Source organism: Bos indicus x Bos taurus, chromosome 21 (genome assembly GCF_003369695.1).
Source record: "Bos indicus x Bos taurus breed Angus x Brahman F1 hybrid chromosome 21, Bos_hybrid_MaternalHap_v2.0, whole genome shotgun sequence".
NCBI classification, from domain to species: Eukaryota; Metazoa; Chordata; class Mammalia; order Artiodactyla; family Bovidae; genus Bos; species Bos indicus x Bos taurus.
In genome coordinates, this window is record NC_040096.1 from 2714293 (window position 1) to 2734922 (window position 20630).

Consider the following 20630-nt stretch of genomic DNA (forward strand, 5'->3'; position numbering starts at 1 on the left):
GGGATTGGAATGAAAACTGACCTTTTCCAGTCCTTTGGCCACTGCTGAGTTTTCCAAATTTACTGGCATATTGAGTACAGCACTTTCACAGCATCATCTTTCAGGATTTGAAGTAGCTCAACTGGAATTTCATCACCTCCACTAGCTTTGTTCGTAGTGATGCTTCCTAAGGCCCACTTGACTTTGCATCCCAGGATGTATGGTTGTAAGTGAGTGATCACATCATCGTGAGTATCTGGGTCATGAAGATCTTTTCTGTATAGTTCTTCTGTGTATTCTTGCCATCTCTTAATATCTTCTGCTTCTGTTAGGTCTGTACCATTTCTGTCCTTTATTTTGCCCAGTTTTGCATGAAGTGTTCCCCTGGTATCTCTAATTTTCTTGAAGAGGTCTCTAGTCTTTCCTATTCTATTGTTTTCCTCTATTTCTTTCCAATTGATCATTATTCTCAAAGCCTATGTGATGCAGCAAAAGCAGTCCTAAGAGGGCAGTTTGTAACAATACAATTATACCTCAAGAAAGAAAAAAGCATAAAGCAACCCAACTTTACATGTAAAACAACTAGATAAAGAAGGAAAAAAAACCTCAAAGTTAGCAGAAGGAAAGAAATCATTAAAAATCAGAGCAGAAATAAATGAAAAAGGAATGAAGAAAACACTAGTAAAGACCATTAATACTAAGAGCTGTTATTTTGAGAAGATAAATAAAATTGACAAAGCATTAGTAAAACTCAACAAAAAAGGGAAAAGACTAAAATCAATAATATTAGAAAACAAAAAGAAGTTACAGCAGACCATGCAGAAATAAAAGGATCATAAAAGACTATTATGAGCAACTATATGAGAATAAAAAGGACAACCTGGAAGAAATGGACAAATTCTTATAGAAGTACAACCTTCAAGACTAAACCAGGAAGAAATAGAAAATATGTACAGATCAACCACAAGCACTGAAGTCAAACTGTCATCAAAAATCTTCCAACAAACAAAAGCCCAAGACCAGATGGCTTCACAGGTGAATTCTATCAAACGTTTACAGGAGCGCTAACACCTATCCTGCTCTTACAAAAACTTGTAAAGGGAGGAACACTCCCAAACTTACTCTATGAAGCCACCATCATGATACCAAAACCAGACAAAGATGCCACAAAAAAATTACAGACCAATATCACTGATGAATGTAGATGGAAAAATGCTCAACAAAATTCTGACAAGCAGAATTCAATAACACATTAAACTGGTCAATAAACATAATTAATTGGGTTTATTCCAGGAATTCAAGGATTCTTCAAAATACACAAATCAATGCTTGTGATTTATTAATATACTATTAATGAATTGAAAAATAAAAATCATATGATAATCTCACTATTGCAACAAAAATGCTGAAAAAGCTTTTGACAAAGTTGAATACCCATTTGTGATTTTTTAAAAAAGTCTCCAAAAGTAGGCACAGAAGGAGCCCACCTCAACATAGTAAAAACCATACATGACAAATCCACAGAAAACATTATTCTAGATAGTGGAAAACGGAAACATTTCCACTAAGATCAGGAACAAGATGAGAGTGCCACTCTTGCCACTGTTATTCAATATAAGTTTGGAAGGTCTAGCCATGGCAAGCAGAGAAGACACAGAAATACAAGGAACCCAGACTGGAAAAGAGGAAATAAAACCTTCACTGTTTGCAGATGACATGATACTCTACATCAGATCAGATCAGTTGCTCAGTCGTGTCCGACTCTTTGCCACTACATGACTCCCAGCACGCCAGGCCTCCCTGTCCATCACCAACTCCCGGAGTTCACCGAGACTCACATCCATCGAGTCAGTGATGCCATCCAGCCATCTCATCCTCTGTCGTCCCCTTCTCCTCTTGCCCCCAATCCCTCCCAGCATCAGAGTCTTTTCCAATGAGTCAACTCTTCGCATGAGGTGGCCAAAGTACTGGAGTTTCAGCTTCAGCATCATTCCTTCCAAAGAAATCCCAGGGCTGATCTCCTGCAGAATTGACTGGTTGGATCTCCTTGCAGTCCAAGGGACTCTCAAGACTCTTCTCCAACACCACAGTTCAAAAGCATCAATTCTTCGGCATTCAGCCTTCTTCACAGTCCAACTCTCACATCCATACATGACCACAGGAAAAACCATAGCCTTGACTAGATGGATCTTTGTTGGCAAAGTAACGTCTCTGCTTTTGAATACGCTATCTAGGTTGGTCATAACTTTCCTTCCAAGGAGTAAGCGTCTTTTAATTTCATGGCTGCAGTCACCATCTGCAGTGATTTTGGAGCCCAGAAAAATAAAGGCTGACACTGTTTCCACTGTTTCCCCATCTATTTCCCATGAAGTGATGGGACCAGATGCCATGATCTTCGTTTTCTGAATGTTGAGCTTTAAGCCAACCTTTTCACTCTCCACTTTCACTTTCATCAAGAGGCTTTTGAGTTCCTCTTCACTTTCTGCCATAAGGGTGGTGTCATCTGCATATCTGAGGTTATTGATATTTCTCCTGGCAATCTTGATTCCAGCTTGTGCTTCTTCCAGCCAAGGCTTTCTCATGATGTACTCTGCATATAAGTTAAATAAGCAGGGTGACAATATACAGCCTTGACGTACTCCTTTTCCTATTTGGAACCAGTCTGTTGTCCCATGTCCAGTTCTAACTGTTGCTTCCTGACCTGCATACAAATTTCTCAAGAGGCAGATCAGGTGGTCTGGTATTCCCATCTCTTGAAGAATTTTCCACAGTTTATTGTGATCCACACAGTCAAAGGCTTTGGCATAGTCAAGAAAGCAGAAATAGATGTTTTTCTGGAAATCTCTTGCTTTTTCCATGATCCAGCAGATGTTGGCAATTTGATCTCTGGTTCCTCTGCCTTTTCTAAAACCAGCTTGAACATCAGGAAGTTCACAGTTCATGTATTGCTGAAGCCTGGCTTGGAGAATTTTGAGCATTACTTTAGTAGCATGTGAGATGAGTGCAATTGTGCGGTAGTTTGAGCTTTCTTTGGCATTACCTTTCTTTGGGGTTGGAATGAAAACTGACCTTTTCCAGTCCTGTGGCCACTGCTGAGTTTTCCAAATTTGCTGGCATATTGAGTGCAGCACTTTCACAGCATCATCTTTCAGGATTTGGAATAGCTCAACTGGAATTCTATCACCTCCACTAGCTTTGTGCATAGTGATGCTTTCTAAGACTTCACATTCCAGGATGTCTAGCTCTAGGTCAGTGATCACACCATCATGATTATCTGGGTCGTGAAGCTCTTTTTGTACAGTTCTTCTGTGTATTCTTGCCATCGCTTCTTAATATCTTCTGCTTCAGTTAGATCCATACCATTTCTGTCCTTTATCAAGCCCATCTTTGCATTAAATGTTCCTTTGGTATCTCTGATTTTCTTGAAGAGATCTCTAGTCTTTCCCATTCTGTTGTTTTCCTCTATTTCTTTGCATAAAAAGAAATGCAAAAAAGCAAAATGGCTGTCTGGGGAGGCCTTACAAATAGCTGTGAAAAGAGAAGTGAAAAGCAAAGGAGAAAAGGAAAGATATAAACATCTGAATGCAGAGTTCCAAAGAATAGCAAGAAGAGATAAGAAAGCCTTCTTAAGCAATCAATGCAAAGAAATAGAGGAAAACAACAGATGGTCTACATAGCAAACCCTAAAGATGCCACCAGAAAATTACTAGAGCAAATCAGTGAATTTAGAAAGGTCACAGGATACAAAATTAATACACAGAAATTCCTTGCACTCCTACAGACTAACAACAACAAAAAAAATCAGATAATAAAATTAAAGAAACCATCCCACTCACCATTGCAACAAAAAGAATAAAATACCTATGAATCAGATCAGATCAGATCAGATCAGTCGCTCAGTCGTGTCCGACTCTGCAACCCCATGAATTGCAGCATACCAGGCCTCCCTGCCAATAACCAACTCCCGGAGTTCACTGAGACTCACGTCCATCGAGTCAGTGATGCCATCCAGCCATCTCATCCTCTGTCGTCCCCTTCTCCTCTTGCCCCCAACCCCTCCCAGCATCAGAGTCTTTTCCAATGCGTCAACTCTTCACATGAGGTGCCCAAAGTACTGGAGTTTCAACTTTAGCATCATTCCTTCCAAAGAAATCCCAGGGCTGGTCTCCTTCAACCTACCTAAAGAGACAAAATGTCTGTATGCATGAAAGTATAAGACACTGATGAGAAAAATCAAAGATGACACAAACAGGTGGAAAGATATACCATGTTCTTGAACTGGAAAAATTAATATTGTGAAAATGGCTATACTACCCAAAGCATTCTACAAATTCAGTGCAATCCCTATCAAACTACCAATGATATTTTTCACAGAACTACAACAAAATATTTTGTAATTTGTATGGCAACAAAAGACCCTGAATCACCAAAGCAATTTTGAGAAAGAAATGTGGAGCTGGAGGAATCGATTTTCCTGACTTCAGATTATACTTCAAAGTCACTGTCATCAAGACAATATATTACTGGCACAAGAACAGAAATATAGATCAATGGGACAAGATAGAAAGTCCAGAAATAAACCCAAGTACCTGTGGGCACCTTACCTTTGACAAAGGAGGCAAGATACACAATGGAGAAAAAACAACCTCTTCAAAAAGTGATGCTTGGAAAACTAGATGGTTACGTGTAAAAGAATGAATTAGAGAACTTCCCAACACCATACACACACACACACACACACACACGCAAAGCTCAAAATGGATTAAAGACCTAAGTATAAGAACAGAAACTATAAAATTCTTCGAGGAAAACATAGGCAGAACACTCTTTCAATGTAGATCACAGCAATATCCTCTATGACCCACGTCCTAGAGTAATGGAAATAAAAGCAAAAATAACAAATAGTTTTATTTAAACTGAAATAGCAAACATATTTTAATTAAATTTAAAATCTTTTGCACAGCAAAGGAAGCTATAAGCAAAATGAATAGATAGCCCTCAGAATGTGAGAAAATAATTACAAATGAAGCAACTTACAAAGGATTAATCTCCAAATTATACAAGCAGCTCATGCAGCTCAATATAAGAAAAGCAAACAACCCATTCAAAAAATGGGTGGAAGACCTAAACAGACATTTCTCTGGAGAAGACATACAGCTGACCAACAAACATATGAAAAGATGCTCAGCATTGTTCATTATTATAGAAATGCAAATCAAAACTACAATGAGGTATCATCTCACACCAGTCAGAATGGCCATCATTTAAAAATCTACAATAATTGCTGCAGAGGATATAGAGAAAAGGGAACCCTCTTGCACTGTTGGTGGGAATGAACAATGATACAACCACCATGGAAAACTATATGGAGGCTTCTTTAAAAGCTAGGAACAAAGCTACTATATGACCCAGCAATCCCTCTACTGGGCATGTACCCTGAGAAAACCACTATTCAAAAAGACACAGTACCCCAGTGTTCACTGCAGCACTATTTACAATAGCCAGAACTTGGAACCATCCTACGTGTCCATCAGCAAATGAGTGCATAAAGAAATTGTGGTATATATATACAATGGAATATTACTCAGCCATAAAACAGAATGAATTTGAGTCAATTGAAATGAGGTAGATGAACCTAGAACCTGTTATACAGAGTGAAATAAGTCAAAAAGAGAAAAACAAATATCATATGTTAATGTGTATATATGGAATCTAGAAAAAATGGTACTGATGAAACTATATGCATGGCAGAAATAGAGACACAGATGTAGAGGAGGATGGTCTTATGGACACAACAGGAGAAGGAAAGGGTGGGACAAATCGAGAAAGTAGCATTGACATATACACCACCATATGTGAAACAGATAGCTAATGGTAAGCTGCTATATAACACAGGGAGCCCAGCCTGACACTCTGTGATGACCTAGAGGGGTGAGACGGGAGTGGGAGGGAGGCAGACTAAAGAGGGAGGGGATATATACATATGTACTTATGGTTGATTTGTGTTGTACAGCAGAAACTGGTACAATATTGTAAAGCACCTATCTTCCAATTTAAAAAAGTAAGTCATAAGGATTTATTGTATTCTGAAAGAGATGGGAATACCAGATCACCTGATCTGCCTCTTGAGAAATCTGTATGCAGGTCAGGAAGCAACAGTTAGAACTAGACATGGGACAACAGACTGGTTCCAAATAGGAAAAGGAGTACGTCAAGGCTGTATATTGTCACCCTGCTTATTTAACTTATATGCAGAGTACATGCAGGAGGAGAAGGGGACGTAAGAGGATGAGATGGCTGGATGGCATCACTGACTCGATGGACGTGAGTGAGTGAACTCCGGGAGTTGATGATGGACAGGGAGGCCTGGTGTGCTGCGATTCATGGGGTCGCAAAGACTCGGACACAATTGAGCGACTGAACTGAACTGAACTGAACAGAGAATAAAGCCAATATTTTATAAGCACTATAAATAGAGTATAACCTCTAAAAAACCTTTCTGTTTTGTTGACAGAAAACAACAAAATTCTGAAAAACAAGTATCCTTCAGTTAAAAATAAATAATTTAAAAAAGAAAAAAATCATAAATAGCTATGCTATACACCTGAAACTTATATAATACTGTATATCAACTATACCTCAATATTAAATACAGATAATTTTTAAAAGTAAAATAAACAAGCTATAAGGAGGTGATGTATAGTACAGCAAATATAGCCAGTATTTTATAATAACTGTAAGTGAAGTATAATCTTTAAAAAATTTTGAATCACTATATTTTATACCCGAAACTAATACTATATTGGAAATATACCATACCTCGATTTTTAAAACTATGGGAAAGGGTAAATTGATGAGGGAAACATGTGATCTTCATTTTGATGGGGCTGACACATAAAAAATATCCCTGTGACAAATCTCCTGACTCTCATCTACATTGCAGGAAATGGTGAGTCCAGCATACTCAGCAAACAAACCCTGAAGTACAATGCTCTTCTGTTTAAAGCTCAGAGATGTCTTTGGAGACTGCCCATCACCCTGCACCTGCTCTAGCACCTACCTTTGCACATTAAGTGAAGGTGGCAGACATCTGCATCTCTGCCCAAGGCTTTCTCTCATCATCCCTCTGGCACGGCATGGATGTACCACAGGAGGGCTAGCCAAGACCAGCCTTCCAGGGGTTCTCACATTCAGAAGGACCCTGCTCCGGGTTCAATGCTTTTCTGTCCTTGTCATGAGATTAGAGTAGCTCTATCCTTGGGCTTTTGTAAGCGAAAGTGATGAGGCCTGAGCAGAGGAAATTCCCATGGGGTATGTGATCCCCACTGTCGTTCCTTGCTTCCCCAGTTTCCACAAAGCTTTCCCAATGGCCCACGAGCCCAGAATTTAGGGATCCAGGATGCTGGGAGAGAGTAAGTACAAGGTTAAGTGTGTCACATCCCTGACTGAGTAAAGAGGTGTCAACAGTCCAGGAGGTAACATTTTCTGATCACATCACAACTTGCTTCTTCTACAGAGAGCAGATTCAGGAGCCAACCCTATCTCATCCTTTCTTACTCTTGCTACTTCCCATATTAGCCAATTGGTTATGCTGACAGTGAAGAGACAGAAGGAAATGGAAAGATATGCCAACCCATCTCTCCTTTAGGGCCGTCTTTATTCATCAGTGAGCCAAAGGTAGCCAGTGGAGGGTGGAAGGAATGGATGAAATAAACCCAGATGAGTTAGTTTTATGTGGCCACCATTCTGATAAGAGATATAAATGTGTTGTGAACTACCAAATACAAATTGCATAATTTTGATGATTCTGTATGAGTTAAATGCTGATATTTGCATTTAAAGCCTTGCACAGGATAAAGATGAACATTAAAATTTATGGTAATAATTTACAATGCTTCCTCACCCCTTGGTTGGAATAACTTTGAGGTGTCTTTACCACTGTGGGTAGAGATCCCTACTGAGATAAGCTCCAGCTGTCCCTGTGATTATTTGCTTGATTATACCCCACTCCCCACTCTCCCACCCTCTACCCTGGAGACTGTATTTCCTCCCTTTTGACTTCCCCACCCTCTAGCAGTCTTTTCTGCATCAACTTCCCAAAACACTACCTGCACTTAAATCCTTGAATCAGGGTCTCTTCCACAGAATCCATGAAGAAATTTTTCTCTACACAAGACTTCTGTAGGGATGTCATCTCTGTAATTTTGCTTTGGCCAGTAAGTCCTTGACAAGCCAATAGATAGATAGCTTTTGTATATATCTTCTCAACTCACTTTGGAGCTTACTGTAGATCAGACAGGCCAGGACTGCAGTGTTTTTTGAAAGTTTGTTGACATTTTAAAGGAAATGTTATGTTGCTAGTTTTAGAAGTACTGAAGTCTACATTCAAAATGTTTTTGTTTTTTTTTTTTTTGCGAATGTCAGGAAATCCCAAAATAAATACCCTTTCATCATTTCATCACTTTTTGGAACTTGTAAAACACCTGAAAGACTTTGTTAGCCTCGTGAGGCCTTGAACTTCAATGGACATAGCCAAAGTAAAGCAGTTCAGTTCAGTCACTCAGTCGTGTCCAACTCTTTGTGATTCCACAAACTGTAGCAAGCCAGGCTTCCCTGTCTATCACCAACTCCTGGAATTTATTCAAACTCATGTCCATCGAATTGGTGATGCCATCCAGCCATCCCTGTCATCCTCTTCTTCTCCCACCTTCATTCTTTCCCAGCAGCAGGGTCTTTTCCAAGGAGTCAGCTTTTTGCATTAGATGGCCAAAGTATTGGAGTTTCAGCTTCAACATCAATCCTTCCAATGAATATCCAGGACTGATCTCCTTTAGGATGGACTGATTGGATCTTCTTGCAGTCCAAGGGACTCTCAAGAGTCTTCTCCAAAACAACAGTTCAAAAGCATCAGTTCTTCAGCACTCAGCTTTTTTATAGTCCAATTCTCACATCCATACATGACTACTGGAAAAACCATAGCTTTGACTAGATGGACCTTTGTTGGCAAAGCAATGTCTCAGTTCTTAATATGCTGTCTAGGTTAGTCATAGCTTTTCTTCCAAGGAGCAAGCATCTTTTAAATTCATGTCTGCAGTCACCATCTGCAGTGATTTTGGAGCCCAAGAAAATAAAGTCTGTTACTATTTCCCCATCTATTTGCCATGAAGTGATGAGACTGGTTGCTATGATCTTTGTTTTTTGAATGTTTTGTTTTAAGCCAACATTTTTACTCTCCTCTTTAACTTTCATCAAGAGGCTGTTTAGTTCCTCTTTACTTTCTGCCATAAGGGTGGTGTGATCTGCATATCTAAGGTTATTGATATTTCTCCTGGCAATCTTGATTCCAGCTTGTGCTTCAACCAGCCTGGCATTTTGCATGATGTACTCTGCATGTAAGTTAAATAAGCAGGGTGACAATATGCAACCTTGACATAGTCCTTTTCCAATTTGGAAGCTTCTCAGCTGAGAAGAGCTGAAAAAAGGGAAGCAGAGCCTGTATTAAATGTGGGTGGACCTGTTGTGCCATGATGGACATAGGTCAGAGAGATCTGTTTATCTTTTGTAGATCTCCTGGAGAAGGGAAAGGCTACTCATGCCAGTATTCTGGAGAATTCAGTCCATGGGGATCACAAAGAGTTGGACACAGCTGAGCGACTTTCACTTTCACTTTCATCATGAACTCTTCAGTTCAGTTGTGCAGTCACGTTCGACTCTTTGTGACCCATGGACTGCAGCACACCAGACTTCTTTGTCCATCACCAAATCCAAGAGTTTACTCAGGCTCATGTCCATTGAGCCAGTGATGCCATCCAAGCATCTCATCTTCTGTCATCCCCTTCTCCTGCCTTCAATCTTTCCCAGCATCAGGGTCTTTTCAAATCAGTCAGTTCTTCACATCAGGTGGCCAACAGACTGTGTGGATCACAACAGATTGTGGAAAAGTCTTCAAGAGATGGGGATACCAGACCACCTTACCTGCCTCCTGAGAAATCGGTATGCAGGTCAAGAAGCAACAGTTAGATCTGGACATGGAAAAAGGGACTGGGTCAAAATTGAGAAAGGAGTATGTCAAGGCTCTATATTGTCACCCTGCTTTTTTAACTTATATGCAGAGTACATCATGCAAAATGCTGGGCTGGATGAAGCACAAGCTGGAATCAAGATTGCAGGAAGAAATATCAATAACCTCAGATATGCAGATGCCAACACCACTCTTATGGCAGAAAGTGAAGAATAACTAAAGAGCCTCTTGATGAAAGTGAAAGGAGAGTGAAAAAGCTGGCTTAAAACTCAACATTCAAAAACAAAGATCATAGCATCCAGTCGTATCACTTCATGGCAAATAGATGGGGAAAATGTGGATACAGTGTCAGATTTAATTTTTTTGATCTCCAAAATCAATGTGGATGATAACTGCAGCCATAATTTAAAAGACACTTGCTTCTTGGAAGAAAAGCTATGACCAAACTAGACAGCATATTAAAAAGCAGAGACATAACTCAGCTGACAAAGGTCCATATAGTCAAAGCTAGTTTTTCCAGTAGTCATGTAAGGATGTGAGAGTCAGACCCTAAAGAAGGCTGAGTGCTGCAGAATTGATGCTTTTGAACTGTGGTGTTGGAGAAGACTCTTGAGAGTCCCTCGGACTGCAAGGAGATCAAACCAGTTAATTCTAAGGGAAATCAACCCTGAATATTCATTTGAAGAACTGGAGCTGAAGCTGAAGCTCCAATACTTTGGCCACCTGTTGTTTTGAGCTGACTCATTGGAAAAGACCCTGATGCTGAGAAAGATTGAGGGCAAGAAAAGAAGGGGGTGACAGAGGATGAAACAGTTTGATGGCATCACAGATTCAATGGACATGAGTTTGAGCAAACTCAGGGAGATGGTGAAGGACAAGGAAGCCTGGCATGCTGCACTTCATGCGGTCACAAAGAGTTGCACACTACTGAGCAACTGAACAACAACAGCAACAAATATATACATATATATTATTCCCAAATTACTAATTTAACCCTCCCACCCACCTGTCTCCTTTGGTAACCATAAGTTTGTTTTCTATGACTGTGAGTCTGTTTCTATTTTGTATATAAGTTCATTTGTATTTTTTTAGATTCCACATATAAGTGATATCATATGATATATGTCTTTCACTGACTTATTTCCCTTAGTATAATCATTCCAGGCCCATCCATGTTTCTGCAAATGGCATCATCTCATTCTTTTTTATGGTGGTGGTTTAGTAGCTAAGTCGTGTCTGACTCTTGCGACCCCATGGACTGTAGCCCGCCAGGCTCCTCTGTCCATGGGTTTTTCAGGCAAGAATACTGGGGTGGGTTGTCATTTCCTTCTCCAGGGGTCTTCCCAACCCAGGAATTGAACCTGGGTCTCTTGCATTGCAGGCAGATTCTTTACGGACTGAGCTATGAAAGAAGCCCAACTTTATCCATTTATCTGTCAATGAACATTTAGGTGCAATACTTTTCTGAGATTTGAGACCTTGGCCTTGCCACATGGTTTAACAACCATCCTCCTCCAAATTTGCTTTTTCCTTTGTGTCAAGTGGAGAACCCACAGTCCAGCCCTAGACTTTCTGACCACCTTCTCTGCACTCGAGTGTCACGATCAGTGACAGCACCAGACCCTTCCTTGCAGGAACATGAGGACTTGGACATGTTGACTGTAAGGTCCATCTCCAGTGGAAGTGAGTTGCGACTTGAGCTGACTATTCCAGGCATTTCCCTGAACCTCTTTAGGTTGAAATTAACAGCTGATGATTTGAAAGTCATCCCCAAAGTGCAGCCTAATGCCCATCAGCCATGTGGGATGAGCAGACATGGCCCTCCCCGTCACTGTTCAGATGGGCTCCCTGCATGCTCTGAAGCTTATTCTCTCACACCAAGTTCATTTCCTTAACAGGCACTCCTGCCTTTCTCTAATCTGTCTGTGGTTATTTGGAAACATTCCAGCTTAGAAGGAGAGTTATTTATGCTTCCCTGTGGGCTTAGGGCAGAGATGGGACCAGGCAGCAGGCATGAGAAATGCCTCATCTAGTAGTCCACAGCAAATCTCACGAGGCAATGTAGCAAGAGAAGACAAAGTGTTTTTCTGTTCTGTGCAGAAAGCCCGTCTATGGACAAGAAGCGTGTGGAGAACTTGGTGGAAGCTGGATGTGTCTGGGGAAAGTATGTCTGTGTTCAAGAGCTTAGGAAATGCACCATTCTATGTCCCCTGCTGTGTGCCAGGCTCTTTACTAGGACTTGGGAATGTAGCGATCACAGTGACAAGCCTTGTAGGCTTCTCAGTCTGAGACAGTCAGACTTACAGGTGCATATGAGCAAGCATGTATCTTAGGCATATGAAATACAGTACTGAGAAAGGGACTGTTACGTCTACCCAGCACTCTGCCCATTTAGGTTCTTTGGCCCTAAGCATAAGCACTCCCCTACTTCTTTTATTTAGGGATCAAAAATTTATATGCATTTGATTGTACTCATGTGAGGTCACTAGAATAGTCACATTCACAGAAGCAAAAACCTGCTAGTGGTTACCAAGGGCTGGGAGAGCAAAGAATGGAATTTGTGTTCAATGGGGATGAATTTCAATCAGAGAAGATGAAAACTTTTGAGAGATGGCTGGAGGGGATGGCTGTACAACAGTGTGAATGTCCTTAAACTCATTACAGCATACACTTTAAAATGATTCCGGTGGTAAACTTTATTATATATGTATTTTGCCACAATTTAAAAATAAAAAATATATTCTAAAAAAGCCATGGGAAAAATAAAACATTTTTTAAAATTTAAAGAGGAAAGAGTGATTTTCTGAGGTGGTAAATCTGCCAAGACCATGATCAGATTGCCCTGACCAGGGCCCAGGCTGGCAGCAAGGCTAAGCTGTTCTGTGCCTGGGTGTGGGTTCAGTGGCATAGACATTGGGCTTGTCAGTCTGTCTTCTCTTCTTTCCAGAGAGTCTCGGCCACAGCCAGCTCCCCCTCAGAGGCACCACCAGCCCCCATGAGTGTTGAAGAAGATACTTCGATGTCTGGGACCTGAATGCTTGTCTGCCTTTCACTAACTTGGGCCTGGGGCCACCCTGAGAATGCTGCCCAGCTCCTAGGGGTCCTGCCCACTCTGAAGCCAAGTTCTCTCCATCCTGGCCTGTGTGTTGGCGGCAGACACTCACCAGCTATTGGTGCCCACAAGCTTCCTGTTCACCTGTCAGCAACAGACTGAGACTGCTGAGTCTGAGGAAGGAGACTTGGGACTCTGAGTAAATGGGAAATTGCAGAAAGGGTTAAGTGAAGAAGTATTGAAAGTTGTTTGGCAATGGGGGTTGAGACAATGAGTGTTTTCGAGTTTGGCAGCATTGTGTTTTCTTGAGCAAAGACTCAACATGGCGGCTGAAGTCACTTTCAAGGACCAACCTATTGCAGTTGCAAGCCAAGCACGAGTTTGGTTAGGACTCCTAGCACAGCATTAGAGCAAATACTTTGTGCTGTTGGGAGTTCACAGTTCACAGCTGAGAGCAGCTGTGGTGGATGATGTCTCATTGGAAGGTGCTGCTAAGTGGAAATGTTTCCCTTCATGCCTGGATTCTTCTTGAAGCTGCTTCCAGGGAAATAGTCTTACAGGATTCTGACTACAAGTTCTGTGTGAACCGCCTTGGGCAAGTAGTCACAGGGATACCTACTAGGAAACAAGGGGCTGGTAACTCACAACAAGCAAAGTGTAAAAAGGGACAATGTCCAGACCTGGGAAGGGGACAAGATGGTCTATAGGACTGAAGGTGCTGGACAGGGGCTCACTGAGGGTCTAGCTGTGAAGGGCACAGCAGAAATCATTTGGAGTCTGTGTTTACATATTTTTTTAAATGTCTTTTTAAAATTTAACTATAGATGATTAAAAGACCTTTGTTCCTTGGAAGTTCCTCGGACAGTCCCTGGTGAGCTCCCACAATTGTTGCTGCCTCATCAACACATGCGTGCTCAATCGTGTCCAACTCTTTGTGACCCTGTGGACTGTAGCCTCCCAGACTCTGTCCATAGAACTCTCCAGGCAAGAATTCTGGAGTGGGTTGTCATGACCTAGACAGCATATTAAAAAGCAGAGACATCACTTTGTCGACAAAGGTCTGTATAGTCAGTAGTCATGTATACTTGGTGAGAGTTGGGCCATAAAGAAAACTGAGTGCCAAAGAACTGATGCTTTCAAACTGTGGTGCTGGAGAAGACTCTTGAGAGTCCCTTGAACAGCAAGGAGATCAAACCAGTCAATCCTAAAGGAAATCAACCCTGAATATTTATTGGAATAACTGATGCTGAAGCTGGAGCTCCAAGACTTTGTCCATCTGATTTGAAGAGCTGACTGATTGGAAAGGACCCTGATTCTGGGAAAGATTGAAGGAAAAGGAGAACGGGATAACAGAGGATGAGATACTTAGATAGTATCACTGACTTAGTGGACATAAATTTGAACAAACTCTGGGAGATAGTGGAGGACAGAGGAGACTGGAGTGCTACAGTCCATGGGATCACAAAGAGTCAAACACAACTTAAGTGACTGAATAACAGCAACAAATAGGTGATTTATTATATTATGTTAGTTTCAGGTATACAGCAAAGTGATTCAGTTATGTGTGTGTGTGTGTGTGTGTGTGTGTGTGCGCGCGTGCGCATATATATATATATATATGTATATTCTCTTTCATTATTATTACAAAATATTGTTCCCTGTGTTACACAGTAAGATCTTGTTGTTTATCTATTATAAATATAATAGTGTATCTCTCGGAGAAGGCAATGGCAACCCACTCCAATACTCTTGCCTGGAAAATCCCATGGGTGGTGGAGCCTGGTAGGCTGCAGTCCATGGGGTTGGGAAAAGTCGGACACAACTGAGCGACTTCACTTTCACTTTTTACTTTCATGCATTGGAGAAGGCAATGGCAACCCACTCCAGTGTTCTTGCCTGGAGAATCCCAGGGACAGGGGAGCCTGGTGGGCTGCTGTCTATGGGGTCACACAGAGTTGTACACGACTGAAGTGACTTAGCAGCAGCAGCAGCAGCAGCAGTGTATTTCTCAACTGATAGACTTTCACTTCACTTCACATGTATATATTGGGCTTCCCTTGTGGCTCAGCTGGTAAAGAATCTGCCTGCAACGCTGGAGACCTGGATTCAATCCCTGGGTTGGGAAGATCCCCTGGAGAGGGGAAAGGCTACCCACTCCAGCATTCTGGCCTGGAGAATTCCATGGACTGTACAGTCCGTGGGGTCGCAAGGAACAGGACACGACTGAGTGACTTTCACTTCACTTCACTTCAGTGTATCTATTAATGTGTCTGTTATTTTTAAACTCATAATTTGTCCTTCCCCCCCTCACTTTCCCCCTTGGTAACCATGTTTGTTTTCTATGTCTGTGAGTTTGTTTCTGTTTTGTAAATAAACTTATTTGCATTATTTTTTAGATCCCACTAAGTGATATATCAGAGAAGGCAATGGCACCCCACTCCAGTACTCTTGTCTGGAAAATCCCATGGACGGAGGAGCCTGGTAAGCTGCAGTCCATGGGGTCGCTAAGAGTCTGATACGACTGAGCGACTTCACTTTCACTTTTCACTTTCATGCACTGGAGAAGGAAATGGCAAGCCACTCCAGTGTTCTTGCCTGGAGAATCCCAGGGACGGGGAAGCCTGGTGGGCTGCCGTCTACGGGGTCGCACAGAGTCGGACACGACTGAAGTGACTTAGCAGCAAGTGATATATTTGTCTTTCTCTGACTGACTCACTTCACTTGTATGATAATCTCTGGGTCCGTCCATGTTGCTACAAATGGCAGCATTGCATTTTTTTTATGGCCAAGTAGTATTCCATTGTACATATGTACCGCCTCTTATTTACTCATTTACCTATCCATGAACACTTGGGTTGCTTCCATGGGTTTACATTTGAGCTCATGGGGGAAATGGATGATTCAGCACTTCCCTGTACTCACCATTGGTCATCTGCTTCACTGTGATTATATTGCAAAAAAAGGCTTCTCTCACTTTTACTTTGCTTAGAATTGAATCCAACAAACGCTTTTGTGAGTCAACTGTCAGGAACTTAATCAAGGAAGCATAAAACTGGGGCTTCAGGGCACATGGATACCTCTGAACAGGCCTGGGGAGCATCATTTGCTGTGTCCCAGGACATGCCCTGCATCCTTCCTTCTTTCATCCTAACTTCTCCTACCCATCATCTGTTCCTTCCAACCTGGCTGCCCTCTTTCCTGACACTCTTCATCACTGGCTCCTCCGACGTCTGAGAAGGGGACAGACAAGAAGAAGGAAGGCATCTCTCTATAGAGAACAGGGATGGGAGACTGGAGAGGAAAGCCCAGAGCCGGAGCTCCGGCAGAAGGAAGCGGAGCTTGGGTCTGTGGGAAAGGAAACCCGCAGTTGAGGGACAGTGTGGGGTGGGTACAAGTGGGTGTACATGTCTTTGGTTTCAGGTCCAGTGTGGCTCAGAGACTGAGGGTGGAGTGGAGAACAGCTGAGTTCAACTCTGGGGTAAAATGACCATAAAGCCTGGGACATGCATGCGAAACTTGGCTTCAACAGAAGCAGTATTTGCTTTGCCCATCTGGTGTTACTCGGTGTTGTCTGTGGCCTTGTGCCAGCTCTGCATGACCTGTCTGGCACTCTGGATCACTGGGTCACCTCTGTGGCCTCAGACTCATGGCTGATGACATGAACTGCTGCCCCCAAGGAAGTGATGACTCTGGAAAGTGCCAGCACTGCAGGAAGGTGTCTTTGAGCCTCAGCCTCGTCCAGCAGTGACTGAGAGGCAGACTGCAGGCTCACAACATCAGCCATCTTCCCTGCCTGTTTAACTGACTAAGCAGTAGGGTGAGGCCTCCAGTGTAAGGCAAGGGACAAGGGGGGAGATGTGAGATTCTAACGGTTAAGATAGTTTGAGATAAGCATAGTCTGGACACAGTTTAGTTCTCTTAATTTCCTTCTTTCCCTCCCCAAGGTGGTATGACTTTAAGAAAACCCTTCAAACTTACATTGCTGAAGTTTCAGAGAAAACTATTTCTAAGAAGACTTCATAAATATGAATGAGGATACCGGGTGAATGGTCTTACGGTCTCCACAGACTCACAACCTGCATCTATGAACAGTTGTGGAGCAAACGGGAGTGCCCACTCTTCCCCCAACCCCCACCTCCGGCCAACCACTGCCCTCTGCAGCTTGGTGCAGAGCTTCTCTTCCACTTCAGAATCAGTGTCACTCCAGGTGTCCTGAGTGGCACAAATCTGAAACATGGAGTGTGAGCAGCTAGACCGTGGCCTATGAGGGGATGCTGCTGTATGATGATTCCCTCTCTGAACAACCAGAAGTTAACAGAGGATCATCATCATAAAGGAACAAAATGTTAATGAATGAAATAAAAATGTGTCAGCCTAGGTGGTTATACTGTCTGACTCCTAGGGATGACACGACAACTTTGAGAATACCTTAAACTTCAGGATGAAATGATGAGGGCATGTAAGTGACAGTGAACCATTAACTTTTGCTTTATGATTTTTTCTTTTGTTTACTATGTCACTTTTTACAAGAAATATGCTTTGTTAAATTTAAAAAAAAAAAAAAAGGAAATTGGAAGAGAGAAAAATGACCTCAAATTTTTAAAAGAAAAACAGAAGGAAAGGTGAGGTGACATGATTATGAATTGCCTAGGGAGGAAGATTCTCCAGGCAAGAACTTGGAGGACAGAGGAGCCTGGTGTGCTACAGTCCATGGGGCACAGAGTTAGACACAACTTAGCTGCTTCTGAAAAGCAACAACAAGGAGGAAGGTGGGGACAACCAGAGACATGAGGGCAACCTCACCAGGAGTGAGTCTGCAGCTTCCAATCCAAGCTACAGAATGCATTTTGCAAAGTTGCATAGGTTCAGCACAGAGGTGGTCTTCAAGACAAGCTTGTCCAAATGTCGAGGTATGAAACCTCATGTTCCTCATTATCTCAGGATTCACAGGGAGTTCCAAACACAGCTTGGCAGCCCCATCTGAACACCCAGCACTTCTCCTAGGCAGCCTCCGAGAGTATGGCTGAGGTCACACAATGACCAGAGAGCTCTTCTGGGGCCAGACCATTCCAATGGCAGTAGCAGGTGGACCTCCTCTGTGCTGGGTAAGTGGTACCATTCTTTGACTAAATTTTATTCGTTTCTTCTTAAAGGAGAAGTAATTGGGTGCTAAAACTTATACATGAGCTGGGGGAAAAGTATGGGTTCACCTGATGATTTGGGGCCTGAAAACATTAGCCCTGTCTCCTACAGCATGTTAGCCACTGTTCCAGAGCTAAGGCAAGTAATCCGGCCTCTCTGAGACCTCCTGGTAAAACTGCCTTCATGATACTTTCTCCTTCCTGAGGTGGGGGAGTCAGGCCACAAAACTGACTCTTCTGTTGACTTCACCCATGGCAGAAAAGAGTATGATTTTTAACCTTAATTATTTTTAAAAATTATTTTTCTTTCTGAATACCAATGTAATATCTCTTGAAAAAATTCATGGGAAAGAATTTATGTGAAAAAATTCACCTATAATCTCCCCACCCAGTAATAACCACTGTTCACTTTGGTTTTCTGCACACACATATTTATGTATTTGAGCATATTTGAAGACAAACTAGCTGACAGTATAGCAACTGCTTTTCTAAACTTGGCTTTCACCGGGCAGCATGCACTTTAGTATGAATGATCTCACTGTTCACTGTATAGAGCTGGGAAACAGAAAGAAAGGCTCAGAGAGGAAAAGAAACTTGTCTCACGCAACCAGAATTTCCATCCAGGCCTATTACCAGGCTTTCAACACTTGTAACCTGTCGTCATGGTTGTAGAGTTTTTGTCTCCCACCCAACAGTGGAGCAGCCACCCCTCCCTAAGACTGTGGACTCATGGAATCCTTGAGTAGGATGAAGAGCTAGGAGGCTAGAATTTCCCTCCTCCCAGCTCCATGTAAGAATCTGTGTGTCATTAGCAGGGCAGAGCCACTTCGCATTGCCTGAGTGTATGTGTTTATGTGTGTGTCACTGTGTGTGCTGGTACTGTGAGGTTTCAGTCCAAATATTCTTCAGCCCCTTTGTAAAAAGGAAGTTCTCCTCTATAGCGTGCTCACCACTGGTGGCTGGATCTGTCCTCTGTGACATTTTGAGATGAAGAAAAAGAGAAATGGCATGAAAATAAGCAAAGGACCAGTTTTCCATCCAAGTGCTCTGGTAAGCGGGCTTCCTTGGTGGCTCAGCGGTAAAGAATTCACCGGCAATGCAGGAAATGTGGGTTCCCTCCCTGGTCGGGAAGATCCCCTGGAGGAGGGCATGGCAACCCACTCCAGTGTTCCTGCCTGGAGAATCCCCGTGGACAGAGGAGCCTGGCAGGATCAGTTCATAGGGTCGCAAAGAGTGGGACATGACTGAAGTGATTCAGAATGCAGGCACATTCTGGTAAGTACTTTGGAATCCCCTCTGTGTGATGGAGGAAACTCATTCTAGAACAAAGCCAACCACTCCTGCGGAGGATCCTGGGCTGCACTGCCTGGAATCCCTGCATCGAGGCTCACTGCCCGACCTCAGGGGAGCTGAGGGCAGTCAGCTTCTAGCCTTCAGCCCCTTGGCAGCAGGGCCTCCCAGCTCGGTGACTCCCCAAAGGCCTCATCCCGCTGCACAGCCCACGTCCTGCTGCAGGTCTGGGCCCTGCCACCCCCTCCCCATTGGGATGACAATGACCTCTACAAGCCCAGAGCACCCAGGACCGTTGCGCTGCTCAGCTTCTTCTCATTCCAGCTCCTCCTCTCCTGATCCAGATTCCTGTCTCTCCTGCACAGGTGATGCTCCCAAAGCTTTTCCCTATCCGACTCCACCTCAGAGCTGGCTTCCTGGGAACCCAGCAGCTATAGCCATCTGTCCTAGAAATGAGGAGGAAATACTTTTTCTTTTTTAAGTTATTTGTTTTAGTTGGAGGCTAATTACAATATTGTAGTGGTTTTTGCCATACATTGATATGAATCAGTCATGGGTTTACAAACACAAAAATACAAAATATTGAAAAAGAATAGGTGCATGTATATGTATAACTGAAATCACTTTGCTGTACACTTGGAACCAACAAAACATTGTTTATCAACAATACTCCAAAGCAAAATAAAAATTAAAAGCAAAACAAGTGTTCAGTTTATATACTACTTATCCATATGCAAAAAAGTATTCTGTACAAAAAATATATTTACACAGAAGTATGATGTTTAATGCATACACATAAATATTTAAAATCTATATTTATATATTGTGTATTTATTTATATAAATTATGTATTTAATAGAAACTCTCTTATCTAACACATATAAGACAAGTAGCTTGTAAGTAAAGAGCCAAAATCATTTAATCATATATTAAAGTAGAAAATCATTATACGTGTGTGTGTGTGTGTGTACACTCATGCCCACACAAACATACATATATACTGCTGCTGCTGCATCTCTCAGTCGTGTCTGACTCTGTGCGACCCCATAGACGGCAGCCCACCAGGCTCCGCCATCCCTGGGATTCTCCAGGCAAGAACACTGGAGTGGGTTGCCATTTCCTTCTCCAATGCAGGAAAGTGAAAAGT